Here is a 16,334-nt window from a genome sequence, read left to right on the forward strand (position 1 = left end):
TAACATTTATTTTCACTATCATAATATTATTTAGGTATCTCTTGTACAATCACTCCAAAATTGAAATACGCATATTTTAGGAATTGAATACGTAGTGTGCATCAATAAGTCCAACGCAATCAGTAAATAACTGAGTTTTTAATCATTTAAATGATGGTTTGAGAATTTCACTTATGAGTGTCGTGTATAAAAATTTGTTGGGAGGGAGGTGTAATCATATTATTATGACGGTCAATCATCTCATATATTAATCCGGAAGTAAGGAAGGTATATGAGAAATTAAAAGTAGAATTAAATCATTAGGATACTCTTCAAGCTACACCCGACTCAAAGAACTAAACGACATCTGCTACAGCATTATACTGCCTTTTGACATGAACCTGTTTACACGGATTTTTGGTAAACAAATATCCTCTTAGTTCGACTAAAGGAAGTTTAGATTTCAGGGTCCTTTTGAGAAAACGCTTTGCCAAAGTGTTGTGTGTGAATGAATGTGTTTTCGACAACAACGAGCAACTCAGGTGAAACTAGATTTCATTGAACACGAGTCAATTACAAAACAGTCAAATAAACTAAAATAACATGAAAACTACATGAACTGCAGATTTCGACAAACGAACTACACAAAAGAACTGGAAATCAACAAGCTGAAATGCAGGGAAACTAAAGTGTCGGTTCTGCAACATACTCCTCCATCATCACGTTTTGCTCCTTGAGTCTCATTGATGCGGACATTAGAGCTTTCTGGTGAATTTTTCAGAGTTTGAGTTGGGAACCTTGTTTCTGAATCGGATTCTCCTATTTATAGAATTTCATGCTCTGCGTGTCCTTGACGGTTTTCTCCTCAGTGGATGAGTTAGTGGGTCTGGTTTCTCCCACGATCTGATGCTTGCTCCGGAAGTTCTGCGCATGGTGGTGGAGATCGTGTGCTTCAACTGCTCCAACCGTTTCCTGGCCACGTTTTCGACCATCGTGGGGAGAATTTGACTTGGTCAATGTGGCACATGTTACATGTGCCTGTGTTTAGCAGTAATTGTTGTTGTCGAGTTTTGCTGCCCCATTAACTTAGTGCATTTCCCTTTTCCTTCCTTTTAGTCAGAATTCGACTACTCTGAGTATTTTGGGCTGAATGCGTTTTTTTCTTTCTTGGGCCAAAATATTGGGCCAACAGATGCCCCCCAAAAATGTTGATTCTCGACTACCAGTCCTTGGAGAGATCAAGCATTTTTGCCCGTGTATTTCGACGGAACTTGACGGCTGTTTGTGACTTTTCCCTTTCTGATTTCAAGTCCCATCAGAGATCCCATCGTTTGACTTTTGCTCCAATCAGAAGCCTTGACGTCTGACTTCGTCTGTCGTGTGCCGTCTCTACTTTAGAGTAATCATGGCCCTTTTCTAGCCTTTTCATTAGGGTTTGCGGTTATATAATAAAATAACCGTTGGATTTCAAAAATTTTTATGCATCATCCTGTAATGCGGCTTCACGTCCGACTATTCACTTGCCTATAAATACGCCATTGTTGGCCCTCTGCGAGCTTTACCGTTCTTTCAAACATTCAAGTTCTCACCTTTAAGCTTTCAAACACTCAACCTTTTGCCTGATTTTGCTTGTGATCACCTTCAATCGTTTGGTTTCTGTTTTCCCGGTGTATTCTCTGAACATTTCTATGGCTTATGGCTCTGGTTCTGACAATGTCCTCCCTTTGGCTGCTGCATGCGAGATGAATGAAGCCAAACGCACTCCCATTCTAGATCTGCCGTATGACGTGGAGAAACGGGCTATCTGGAAATCCCAGGTATTTATTCCTATTTCTGTGAATGGCAATTTACGTGCCATTTTGGGCCCTTTGAAGAAGGCGAAGAAGGGCAGGCCTAACAGTCTCCCTGAGGGCTACGAGCATTTTCACCCCAGCATTCGTGGGGATGAGCTCATTCTTGCATTTCAACCTTCTTACCGCTTCCCTTTTCTGAAAGATCCCAAAAGGGCTTTCAGGTCTGCGCCTCCTAACCCATCTGCTGGTGAAGGAGCCTATCTGAGATGGCTCAACAGGGTGGAGGCCAGTAAGTCTGGGCATTGGAAAGTGACTGGCATTTTCGACCTCATTCAGTTGTCGAGGTCGCCGATTACTTACAACCCTGCCATGCTTCTGAGTTCTCTTTTCTTTTGGGAGCGGTCCACCAATAGCTTTCATGTCCCCTTTGGGATGCTTTCTCCCACTCTTCTCGATGTTGCTGCCATCACTGGCCTTTGGGTGGTGGGTGACGATTATCATTCTTCTGCTGCTCCCACTAATCCTATCGCCATTCCGACAGATAACATTGCTTTCAGTAAGTTTATTAAAGATCACTATGTCGAGAATGGTGAAGTCTCTGATGCTGAGCATGTCGCGTTTCTACTGTATTGGCTTTCTGCTCATGTGTTCTGTACCAAATCTTTGAGGATTCCGGCTAAACTCCTTCCTTTAGCCAATCTGTTACACGAGGGTCGAATTATCGCCATGGCTAGGCTCGTGCTCGGTAATCTCTACCAAATGATCAATGAAGCAATCGCCGACATTCGAGATCCTAAGGTGGCGTCTTTGAATGCAGCTGGTCCTTTCTGGCTTCTTCAGCTTTGGATGAATGCGGTTTTTGAACCATCTCTTCCAGCCAAGAACCCTCCTCTTGTGGTGTCCAACACAAGGATCGACGCTTTCAGGCTTGAAGCTCTCACCCCTCCTTATGATGCCTCCACGTTCGAGTTTGACTTTAAGAAGTATTTCACCATGTTTTTCGAGCTGAAACGTTTCCGCTCGAGCTTTGCACCGTATCACAAACCCTCTTACGACCCTCGGTGGCTAAGGAATTCATACCCTAATCTTCCCGGTTCGGAGAACCTTTCTCAACACCAAGTCGAGCTTTGGCAAATTATATTGTCTCCCAGGGTGTTAACCATCAACTTTGCCAGTAATGATTTTACTCTTTGCGGTTACAATCCTCAGCTCGTGTCTCGACAGTTTGGGCTGAGTCAAGATTTGCCCAATACCTTGTTCGACAAATCCCTTATCCTCTACCCTGGTACCATCACCAAACGTAGTGTTTTCGACACTACCATCGGCTACTACAATGAGGAGGAGCCACTTGGTCTTAGTCCTTTCAGTTTTGCTCCATCCTTTTACGTCACCCAGGCGTTCAAGGCGTGGTGGTCTGCTTATTGGCATGATATTTCGACGCCAATTGAGGATTGCTTCCAGCGCATAACAAACATTTTTCTTTTGCAGAGGCAGGCCCCGAAGAAAACCAAAGGTATGCATATGTCTGAGATCAACGCTTTTCAACAATTCTTCGGTGTAGTATACTTTCCGGGTCCTCGACTTCAGGAAACAGTTGCCAAAGCAGCCCAAGTTCTAAGGCGAATGTGGGAAGCTAAAGCCAAGAAAACCCGATTGAGCCTTCCTTCTGATGAGGATGGTCTTTCTTTTATTATTCGAAAAATCGGCTTTAGGTTCCCACCACTGCCTACTTGTAAGTATGCTTTGGCTTTCCCGGTGGTGCTTCCTAAGTGGGTTGATCATGTAAGTATCAAAAACTTTTACCACGGTGCACTGCCCCCTCGGAAGCGGGTGACCTGGACCAAGCGCTACCTATGGAATTATCCTCTCCATGTGCCGGTTGAAATCTTCAACCACATATCGATAAAATCGCTTATTGGTCAAGGTAATCATTTCGACCTGGCATCTTTGCGATATCTATGGCTTAATCCTCCTTTGTTTTCTTTATGTAGCTGAGCCAATTCCTCGACCGACCCCTCAGGCTTCTCCTCGGGTGGCTTCTGCGATTGTCGAAGTGGAGGAGGATGATGATGATGATGTTGCCTTGGCTGATAAGCTTAAGATTCCTAAGGTAATACTGAACCTTGTGAAACTATGGCCTTTACTCGACGTGTATATCTTTGTGATCATTTGCTTTTGTTTCAGAGTCGAAAACGGGGAGCCACCCCAACTACTTCTGCGAGCCAAAAGAGGGCTAAAGGTGCTGGTGAATCTTCTGTGGGAAATCCTTCCCCGGCTAAATCAGCCAGTCAACGTGAGGAAGTGCAGCAAGGTGGTGAACAAGGTGTTGATGAGCAGGCTTCTAATCCTCTGCTTCAAGGTACTACACCAATTCCTGTCGAGATGGCTCAAGCCAAGAAGACCTCCGGGAAAAGGTCTAATCGCAAATCTGGCAACTCCTCTTCCCACCATTCTAAGAGTTCAACCAGTTCCAGTCCCCTCAGAGCATCTGGCCCCAAGGTGAATCATTAGTTCACATCTTGTTTCAATTTGCTTCCTTTTCCTCTTTCTCAATCATTTTTACTTTTATTCTTCAGAGGGTTGGCATGTCTAAAATGGCTGTACCTCGGGCCACGTGGTTTTCTTCTAAACCTCCACCAATTGCCCTATCTAGTTCTTCGAGCGGTTTAGAGTCCTCTAGCTCGAGTTTAGACTCTACTGAGTCGGATCCTGTGTGGGACAAACTGACATTCTATTTTAATTCGAAACCAATTGCTTGGCAACATTCTGGTTGTGAACCCTATTATACAAAAGAATGTCGAGATAACCTTTCTAATTTTCCTCCACAGGATATGCAGAACCTGCCTTCCCCTGCTCGTGAAGAAAACATACCGCATGATGAAGTGCAGGGTGGTGAGGATCCAATCATTCAGCCTGACCAAGTGATTGGCGTAATGCCCCCACCCAAGGCTGATGTTCTGGCCTCTGCTCATTCCGAACCTTCTCCTCGACAGCTTTAACCTTCCCCTCAACAGCCTCGACTTTCTCCTCAACGACTTCAGCAAGATGCTAGAGCCGCTTTGACCTCACCTCATGCTAAGGGAGGTTCAGCTTCTTCTAAGACGGCTGCCTCTTCTCATACTTCTAGTGAAAGGCTCAGTGCTCTTTTGGTCGAGGATCCTCTTTCCATCTTCCAGAGCTTCTTTGATGGTACTTTGGATCTCGAGTCTCCGCCGCGCCAAACTGAAATTGCTGAGACTGCTCAGTCTGGTGGAGTGCTCGATGATAGCCGGATTGAAGCGGCTCTTGCTAAGTTAAAAGGGCTGGTTTTCGATACTGGCTTCATTGGCAGTGTCCGAGTCACTCCTCAATTAGGCCAAGAAGTGAAAGAACTGCTTGCCTTCCTCTTAAGCCAACAACTTGATCAGATTCAGGCAGATGCTCTCGTCGAATTGCAAACTCTCGTGGTCGATATTGTGGCCACGCTTGACAAAGCCATTGCGGTGGAGCAATCCATTGAGACTAAAAAGGCACAAGTAATTTCCAATACCAATGGCCTATTGCCCGCGAAAGAAGAGGCTCTCAAGTTGACTGCTAGGAGGACTCTCATTGCAGCTGAGTTGTCGAGCGTTGATGCTCGACTGGATGAGCTTCACAGGGAGGTAGCTAGACTCGAGAAGCAAAAGGCTATGTTGATTGATGAAGGCCCAGCTGTGAATTCTCGACTGAATGCGTTGGCTGCTGAGTGCACGAGCGTGATGCTATCGACATCCCAACTTTCTAAGGAAGTAGCAGCAGAACAGCGTATGAAGCAAAGCTTGGATTCTAGGATTGCTGCTGCTGGGGTTCAGCTTGAAGCCTTCAAGTCGAGAATATAGGCTTTATAATTGTTGCTTAATTGTAATGGCCATGGATCTGTTATGGCCTTTGTTGCCAACTTTGTAACAATCATTCCTGTTCTGTAACTCTGTCCGATTTTTAATTAATGAATGAATTTGTATTGGCAATGCTCGAAATGCTTTACTTTTCGATTTGCATTTTATTGTCGAATCGGTTTTCATTACATTACTTCCTGCATTGAATGGCTAAGTCTCACCATTTAACTTGGTGCTTAATCTGACCTTTCAACTTCCAAGTTTCTTGGAAAACCACGATAATTTATAACGCTTTTATCCGTTCCTGTTCAACGACCCAAGAACTTCCTTCACTTGTGGTAGTGGTTGACGTGGCTTGCCGTGTTTGGCTGACGCTTTGGTAACTGCATGCTTGCATTAATACGTCTGTTTGTTACTTCCCTACTATAAATGAAGCCGTTTTCTACTCGTCTTTCAACAGCAACTCTTTTCTTTGGCTAAAAAGCACTTTTGGCCCCTGATGTTTCAAGTTTGTGCAAATTCTGCCCCTACTCTATTTTTGTCGATGTTTCTACCCCTCATGTTTTCAAACAGTGCATCGTCTACCCCTCATGTTTTCAAACAGTGCACCGTCTACCCCTGACGGAGGGGTAGACGGTGCACTGTTTGAAAACATGAGGGGTGAAAACATCGACAAAAATAGATAGGGGCAGAATTTGCACAAACTTGAAACATCAGGGGCCAAAAATGCTTTTTAGCCCTTTTCTTTCCATTCTTCCCTTCTTTCTGTGATCCAAGAACCTTTCATTCTTCACCATGGATAGCAGACTAATTCTCCGTCGTATCAAGGACTTGGCTTTCCAAGAGAACCTTTTCCAGAACTTGTATGACTCCTCTGCTGGCCTTGATGAGCTTTTAAGGCTCATTGATCAACTGCTTCATAGGCCAATCGTTGCGCGCGTTAGAATTCCTCTTCAGGAGTTCCAGGGGCTTCTCTTGGAGGCCAAACCTCTGTTTGAAGAGTTCCGGGAACTTTCAGTAATGGTGTTCTTTCAAGAACACCAAATAGATGAGTGGAGGGAGAAATTCGATTTTCTCCAGGCCTCTTTGGATCAGCAAGATCCTGAAGGTCTTGTTCGGTCAGTCGTCGAGATTCTTGCAGCCTCCCTTGAAGACTTGGTTGCTCGTCAAAAGAAGGCTCGACTTGAAGGCCAGATGGTGGCGCTGGTGGATCGATTAGCCCCCATGCAAGCTAAATATGACGGATACAGGGCCATTTTTCCTTTTTAGGTTTCTAGTTTTATTTGTATTTTATTTGTATTTTGCCATACTTGTAATGTCTTTCGATCAATGAATATGATTTGGCAATTTTATCGTTCATGTTTCATTCGATTTTACATTCGTGCAACATTGGCTTATATGCTTTTAAATACTTGCCATTTATCGTAACACATTGACTCTGATTGCCCAATTCCTTAATCACGTAAGCATTATTGGGTAACGTTTTCTCGACTGTGAATGGCCCTTCCCAACTGGGGGTCCATTTCCCATAAGCTCTATCCTTTTTATCCATTGGGAGAATAACTTTCCACACATAATCCCCTGTGATAAAAGATCGATCTCTAACCTTTTTATTGTATGCTTTAGCTATGCGATCATTTTGCCTTGTTAAGACGTCTAGTGCCAAGAGCCTTTCTTCGTCGAGGTTGACCATTTCATCTAGCATCATATTCCAGTAAACTTCGCTTGGGATTTCTTCTTGCCTTTGAATTCGACACGATTGCAAATATACCTCTGCGGGCAACACGGCTTCTTGGCCATAGGCCAGTCGAAAAGGCGCCGTTCCTGTCGCTTCCCTTGGTGAATTCCGGTAAGCCCATAGGACTTGGCTTAAAGATTCATGCCAGCTTTTTGGTTTTCGACCCACATGCTTCTTGATCAAGCTTATTAGGACTTTATTGGCTGCTTCTACTTGGCCATTAGCCTGAGCGTAGTAAGGGGTCGAGGTTAAAAGCTTGATGCCCCAAGATTCTGCGAAGGCTGCCACTTTGCGTCCCATAAACATCGTGCCTTGGTCCGTTGTAATGGACTCTGGCAATCCAAATCGATATACAATGTGGTTTTGTATAAACTCGATCACCGTTTCCTGTGTTACGTTTTGTAGTGGGATGGCTTCGACCCATTTAGTGAAATAGTCGACTGCCACAATGATATACTTGTGCTGCTTTGATGAAGCTGGGTGAATTTCGCCAATTAAGTCTATTGCCCATCCCCTAAAAGTCCATGGCTTGATAATAGAGTGCAATTCACTAGCTGGCACATGCTGGATTCCTGAGTGTTTTTGGCAATCTTGACAACCTTTTGCGTACTCAATGCAATTTTTCATGATAGTTGGCCAATACAAACCTTGTCTAAATAGAATCCATTTCATTTTGGCCCCTGCTTGGTGAGCACCACACAGGCCATCGTGAGCAGCTGATACTGCTATAAATGCGTCGTCTTCGCTTAAGCATTTCAACAATGTGCCGTCGACGTTCTTTTTGAACAACTCGTTACCTAAAATGGTGTAACATAGAGCCCTATACTTGACTTTTCTATCAGTTGACCCTACTGGGTTCTGCAGGTACTCGACAATTGGCTTTCTCCAATCGTTAGGGGTTAGATTATCAATGACCATAATGTCGAGATCTGAAGGACTCAGTTTTTCTTTGATCTTAATTAACTCTGTCAACTTTAGCCTATCTATCATATACCCAGAAGCAATCTGCGCCAATTCATTGGCTTCTTGGTTCTCCACTCTAGGAACGTGACCTATTCCAACTTCGTTGAATTTAGCCAACAAATTGTTTGCTTTTACATAATATTTGGCTAAATGCTTACTAACGCACTTGTACTCTTTGGTGAGTTGCTTTACCACCAACTCAGAATCCCCTTTCACGACGACGTTCTTTGCCCCCAGAGCTAGCAGGATCTCGAGGCCTGATATCAACGCCTCATACTCGACTTCGTTGTTCGAGCAATTACTCTTGATCCTAAATTTGAATTTAGTGGGGATGCCCTGCGGGGACATGATAAACATCCCGATTCCAGTTCCATTCTTATGGCTGGAACCGTCGAAATATAACTTCCAAGGCTGTATGCCCACATAGGTTATGATCTCTCTAGGCATGGTGTGATCTGCCAAGAAATCGGCAACCGCCTGCCCTTTAATCGCTTTTAATGGGACGTAAGTTAATGAATATTCGGTTAGGGCCAAAGCCCATTTACCAATTCGACTATGCAAGATTGGTTTGGATAACATGTGCTTTATTATATCATAATGAGAAAAAACCATTACATCTATTGGCTTTATGTAATATTTCAACTTTACACAAGAGAAGTACAGGCATAAACACAACTTCTCGATCATAGTGTATCGAGTTTCTGCGCCATTTAACACCCTACTCAAGTAAAATATGGCCCTTTCGTTGCCTTCTTCATCTTCTTGAGCCAGCATACTCCCGATGGTTTCATCTGTGGCGGAAATATACAGCTTCATTGGCCTCCCTTTGATGGGTGGCACCATTACAAGTGGATTGGACAAGTACCTCTTGAGCTCATCGAATGCCTTTTGGTGCTCTGCCTCCCAGCGGAACACACCCTCCTTTTTTAGTCGGAGAAGCGGAGAAAATGACTTGGTCTTTTCACTAAGGTTGGTAATGAATCTCCTTAGGAAGTTAATCTTTCCCAATAACGATTGTAGTTGCTTCTTGCTGGTTGGTGGACTTGTGTCGAGAATGACTTTAGCTTTATTTTTGTTGATCTCGATGCCCTTTTTGTGCACCACGAAACCCAAAAAATCACCTGCAATAACACCAAAAGCACATTTAAGGGGATTCATCTTCAAGCCATATTTTCTCATCCTCTCAAAGGATTTCCTTAGATGCAATAAATGATCATCCCTTGATGGGGATTTCACCACAATATCATCAATGTAAACCTGCATGAAAGTTTCGATAAAATCATGAAAAATGGTATTCATTACCCTTTGGTAGGTCGCGCCAGCGTTTTTCAACCCAAATGGCATGACCACCCACTCGTATGTCCCCAAGGCACCAGGACATCGAAAAGCTGTTTTCGACACATCCTCTTCTGCTATGAAGATTTGGTTGTAGCCTGAGTAACCATCCAACAAGCTTAAGTATTCGTGACCAGCAGCTGAATCCACCATCATCTCAGCAATAGGCATGTGATACTCGTCTTTTGGGGTGGCAGCGTTAAGATCTCGAAAGTCAATACAAACTCTCATTTTCCCGTTCTTCTTGATCACTGGAACCACGTTGGCTAACCAGTCCACATATCGAGCCGTCCTGATAAATTTACACTTGAGGAGTCTTTCGATTTCTTCCTTGATTTTCACCAACACATCTGGATGGAACCTCCTGGGTAATTGCTTGACTGGTTTCTTGTCTTCCTTGATGGGTAACTTCAATTCCACCAATTCTCGACTAAGGCCAGGCATTTCATCGTAGTCCCAAGCGAAACAGTCTTTGAATTCTTTGAGTAATTTCACCATTCTATCTTTTAATTCTGGGTCAATAAGAGCACTGATGTACGTTGGCCTCTTTTCTAAGCCATCACCCAGGTCCACTTCTTCTAAAGGGTCTTGCGCTTCCATTTTCTTGGAAACATCGGCCACTGGCTTCTCGAAGCCTAATGGGTCGTCATCGTAGATGCAATCTAGCCTCAAATTGCAAAGGTCCTCGAATTCGCATTCATCGGCACTCTGCTCGTTTTCTTCTATGCACGTGTTATCCTTATTTGTTGTTGTCTCCTCTCGAGATGTAATTTCGACAGGCAGAATTGAGGCATTGACTTCGTCAGTAGCCATTTCTTTGGCTATTCTTGCGGCCTCTAGGGCCGTCCTTATTCTGTTTTCGGCTGCGTAAGCCGAGATTCGAGCCAGGCTCGAATTAATCATCTCTAACATCATTTTGCCACTCAGTAATGGCATCCTTTTCTTCATCACTGTGCCATCCACTCATGGCATCAGGTTTGTATGCTTCATTAAGGTTTAATCCCCTGATGGGATCCAACGTCACCGAGTACTCTGAGTAAGGGTTGAAATATTGACTAGCCACTGTGTCTAGAGGAGCGATTGTGGCTAAACTTTTCTCGAAATTCTTTTCGCCAACGTAATTTGTCTCCGCTAAGTAGTAGCTCTGATCTGCTTGCACGTTCTCGACAACCCCATCTGATTTCCAAATGGAGATACGTTGGTGCAGGGTTGAGGGCACTGCCCCCACGCCGTGGATCCATTCTCTCCCTAATAGCAGGTTGTAGTTGGCTTTTGAGGGTACCACGATGAATAATGTGGAACGGGCCACCGTTCCTACGGTTATGTTCAACATAATTGCTCCTAAAGAAGAGCCTGTCTTCCCTTCATAATCGGAAAGGACCATGTCGTGAGGGATTAGGTCTGCCTCAGTTTTGCCTAACTTCTTGAGCATAAACTTAGGCATTAAATTAATTGTGGCCCCTCCGTCGACAAGAACTTTATTGACCCCTTTTTCGTCGACCTTGGCCCAGACGAATAACGGCTTCAAGTGGCTTTTCATCTGCTCCGTTGGCCTCTGGAAAATAGCCCTTTCGTCTTCGACGGATCCTTTTTGCATTACGTAGTAGCACAAGGGGTTGTCATCTGGCTCTTCTTCATCGTAGTAGTCTTCTTCACTTTCGGTGACCTCTGAGATTCTGTCGAATTCAGCGGGTAAGATAGACACTATGCAGATGATGTTAAGATCTTCCCCATCACTGTCGTCGAAATCCTCGAGCATGTCTTCATCCTCATCTTCGACAACCTCCTTCCCTTTCTCCTTGGCTGGATTTGGTGGCACGGTTGTTCCTTGTTTGATGGCGTGATCCAGTTGATTAATAATCGACGCCACACTGGGTTCATTACGAGGGTTGTCTTCTGGATTTATGTCCCATAATGAACGGAACTTGCCACCCCTTTCCCTTTCCGCTTTCCTTTTCCTCAGGAAACGTCTGAACTGAGTTCTGGTCATTTGTTCAGGAGCATAATAATTCCCAGAGCCATAGGAATAGTTCCGCGACACGCGGGAATTGTTGATGTAAGAAGACCCCTGGCCTAAGTCGATTTTCTGCCACTTGGGGTATGGTTTTGGCCTTGGAGGTGCTGGCTTGAACCATTGATTTTTTGGTAACCCAGCATCAGGGACATAAGTCTTGTCCTTGCCTCTTAACTTTTGGCCTTTATGGCCATCGAGTTCTTGATCTCTCTCAACCCACTCCTCGTGGGGATACTTCAGTCTCCTGGATACAAGAGCTTTCTTTTGGTAATGCCTTTTCATTTCTGAATCTTGGTAGGCCTTGGCTGCAGATTTGTCGAAAACGGCGCTGCATCTAGGGCACAGCATGACTTCTTTCTCGCCATCTTTGCTCCGGGATAGAAACTCGACAAGAGTTTCTCCAGCCTTGGGGTAAACCTCTTCTAAGCTCACCTCTTTCGCGACCTCTGGCTCTTCGACAGCTACGTTTTCTTCTTTTGCCTCTCCAAGCGTCAAGCCCAGAATTAGCTTTTCGGAAATGTCGACCATGCCAATGTAGAAAGGCTCTACATAGTTGGCCTCAGCTATCTGCAGTGGATCAGAGTCGATCTTCATTTGACTCTTGGCTTTTTCATCATACTTGAGTCTCCCTGAGTCCAATGCCCCTTGCACAAGGTCCCTGAAACGAACACACTGTGAGGTCCAATGGCCAAAAAAGTTGTGATATTTGCAATATTTCTTTCCTTTCCTTTGTTCAGGAGAAGGAAGTTTTTGGTCTTTAGGGACCACAAGCAAACCATCAGACACAAGTATATCATAAATTGCATCACATTTGGTCACATCAAAAGTATAAGTTTTCACAGCAGGAATTGTGTTCTTGGGGTGTTCGTCCCCAAGCTTGTTTTCACGTGGTTTCAATGCTTTACAAACATAAGGATCGCCTGGCTGAAGTTCAGCCAGATTGACATCGTTTAATTCGACGTCTGCAGGGACTTCGCGATAGACACACGGACTTTGACACACTGGATCAGCGTCTAGGTATGCTACTTTTTCCTTCTTTGGCCACTTAGTAGTCTTGGCCCTCTCCTCAGACTTCTCGGCCTTTAGTAATTCGATGTGCCTCACTCTGTCTGCGAGTAGAGACATATCTCGAATATACTGAGTGTCGATTTTCTTTCTAATAGAATACTCTAGACCACCAGCGGCTAAGACAACTAGCTCGTGTTCGGGGACATGAGTAAAGCATCGAGATTTAAGCATCCTAAACCTGTTCAGATAATCATCAATAGACTCTGCTGGCTTTCTTTTAACACTCGCCAGATCCTTCAAACTCACTTTGCACTCTCCCCTAAAGAACTGTTCATGGAAAATTCTTTCCAACTGGGCCCATGTGTGGACTGACCTAGGAGCGAGGGTGGTGAACCAGGTAAATGCATTCTTAGTTAAAGAACTCGGGAAGTACTTCATTTTTAAATTTTCATTGATGGCTAAGTCCCCTGCTTCGATTTGGTACCTAGCTATGTGTTCTACAGTGGACTCTCCTGAATCCCCCGAGAACTTAGTGAATTTGGGGACCTTCCAGCCTCGAGGAAGTTCGAACTCGAGAACCTCCTCTGTAAAGGCCGACACAAAATGGGGTCTATTTGCGAAACCTACGTTGAAACCATGTTGGTTCAACAATTGTTCCACTACGGCAGCAACATTTTGTTGCCCCCAGCATTCTGGTGTCGAATTCTCTCTAGCACACCATCAGCGTGTTCTTCCCTGTTTACCATATACACATTTTGCAATGGTGGCTGCACTGCCTCGTACAAAGGGTTTGCCCTCATCTCTTGGTGTTGCGGCGCCTGATAGCGCACAGGGGCAGGGACGTGGTTAGGCAACGGGATTTGGTTAATCCCTGGTGCCGGTTGGATTTCGACTGGTGCCCCCAGGGCTGTCGCCAAACGATCCATCTGTCGTGCCAAATGCTGATTATTGGCATTATTATTTTGGAGCACAGGGTTGATTAGCTCACCTATCTGTCGAGATAGCATGTTAACCATTTCATGGTTACTATCATCTACTTGCTGCCTAATGGCTTGAAGTGAACCAGTATTCATACCTGTAGATAAATAAATTTGTGAACTAGATCCATGAATAGGAGGGCTAACTTGGCTCCCTAAATTTAGCATTGTTCCATTTGCCCCGAAGGGGGGTATGCTAAAAGGAGGGACATTCTCGGGGAATGTCGAATATGTGCCCTGTATGCCTTGCATTATAGACACGGGCATACCATAAGGCATATCTCCTCTCGTAATAGTTGGAACAATTTGTGCCTGCACTGATGTAGATACAGGCATTTCTGCCATTGCAGAGACTGCCACATTCTGGGTTGGCATAGTGATGCTAGGTCCCATCCCAGTAGACACTTCTTCATTGTTATTACGACTACTCCCCCCGGGGCTACCCTGATTGCCCACGTTAGACCCTTGGGGGGAAGTTCTTCCTCGATTGCTTGTCATACTTATAGTCTTACCACTTCTCAGGTGCATATAAATCACAATCAAGGCAAGTAGCAAATACCAAATAGCATGCAATAAACTTAAACACACAAAACGCTTCTGTAAAACTTAGTTTTCACAAAAACGGTCCCACTGGGCGTGCCAATTTGTTTACACGGATTTTTGGTAAACAAATATCCTCTTAGTTCGACTAAAGGAAGTTTAGATTTCAGGGTCCTTTTGAGAAAACGCTTTGCCAAAGTGTTGTGTGTGAATGAATGTGTTTTCGACAACAACGAGCAACTCAGGTGAAACTAGATTTCATTGAACACGAGTCAATTACAAAACAGTCAAATAAACTAAAATAACATGAAAACTACATGAACTGCAGATTTCGACAAACGAACTACACAAAAGAACTGGAAATCAACAAGCTGAAATGCAGGGAAACTAAAGTGTCGGTTCTGCAACATACTCCTCCATCATCACGTTTTGCTCCTTGAGTCTCATTGATGCGGACATTAGAGCTTTCTGGTGAATTTTTCAGAGTTTGAGTTGGGAACCTTGTTTCTGAATCGGATTCTCCTATTTATAGAATTTCATGCTCTGCGTGTCCTTGACGGTTTTCTCCTCAGTGGATGGGTTAGTGGGTCTGGTTTCTCCCACGATCTGATGCTTGCTCCGGAAGTTCTGCGCATGGTGGTGGAGATCGTGTGCTTCAACTGCTCCAACCGTTTCCTGGCCACGTTTTCGACCATCGTGGGGAGAATTTGACTTGGTCAATGTGGCACATGTTACATGTGCCTGTGTTTAGCAGTAATTGTTGTTGTCGAGTTTTGCTGCCCCATTAACTTAGTGCATTTCCCTTTTCCTTCCTTTTAGTCAGAATTCGACTACTCTGAGTATTTTGGGCTGAATGCGTTTTTTTCTTTCTTGGGCCAAAATATTGGGCCAACAGAACCATAACACAAGACTCAAATTGAAATGTTTTTAAATTTTATCATGTGATGCACCAAATATTTATTATTAAGTAGAGTACTCCCTCCGTTCTAGAAAGTTTGTTATTTTGAACCATTTATCAATATCTCAAAATGTTTGTTGTTTTAGAAAACTAATGCATTTTTTCTGCCTATACCCTCATGTAATACATTTTCTCTCACTTATCACATTTCATATTAACTAACCACAACTCTTTTCTATTAATTACATTCTTCTCTATCTAAGTATAATTTAATAGTTGCATATCATACTAGTAAAATTAAATAAGGACAATCTAGCCAAATTATATTATTAATAATTGTTTTCTTAGGGCCTGTTTGATAGCAGTTTTAGTTTTCAGTTTTTAAAACAGTTTTCAGAAACAATTCTTAAAAACAGTTTTCAGAAGAAGAAAACAGTTTGAATGACATGTTTTCGAACATTTAGAAAACTGATATCTGAAAACTAAAAACTGAAACTGAAAACATCTTTTACCTGTTTTGGTTTTTTAGTTTTAAAAACTGAAAATGAGAACTGTTTTCAAAAACTGTTTTTGAAAACAGGTCTTACCAAACAAGTTTTTAGTGTTTTAAAAACTGAAAACTGTTTTGAAAACAGTTATCAAACAGGCCCTTATTCTTTGTGCCACAACCTTAAACTACAAATTTTCTGGAACGGAGGGAGTAGTAGCGTGAAAGAAAGGGTGGCTTAGGTAAAGCTAAGTGAAAGTGAAATCCATGCCGTTGACCAAATCTGTAAGCAAGTGGAACAGGCACACGATTCAACTCTCATTTTAATTTTCAGTTCTGCAATTGCGGGATCAAGAGGATGCATATATTTAATCGTATTGCTACCTTTATTTTGCCCCTTCGATTTATGAAAAATCACCTATTGCCACGAAGTTATTGAGACCCTTCTCAGATTCTTCTATAGCTACCCTTATTTTGTTTCTCTAAACTTTCTAGTTCTAGTGGATTTTCATCCGTTTTTAAATGGGAACTCGAGGAATAAAAGCACACGGACGTTCAATATTAGTAATAGGTAATGAAATGATTAACAACGTTCTAAGGACAATCATTTGGTTTGAAATTGGAGAAACCAAACAAAGACTTTGAGGTGGAACTTGTTACTTCATTTGGCAATTGCAATTCTAAATATAAGGAGGCTGCACCTACTTAAACAATTAGACAACGTCAAAGGCGGCATAGAATATCTTGT

This window comes from Lotus japonicus, chromosome 4, assembly GCF_012489685.1.
Source record: "Lotus japonicus ecotype B-129 chromosome 4, LjGifu_v1.2".
NCBI lineage: Eukaryota > Viridiplantae > Streptophyta > Magnoliopsida > Fabales > Fabaceae > Lotus > Lotus japonicus.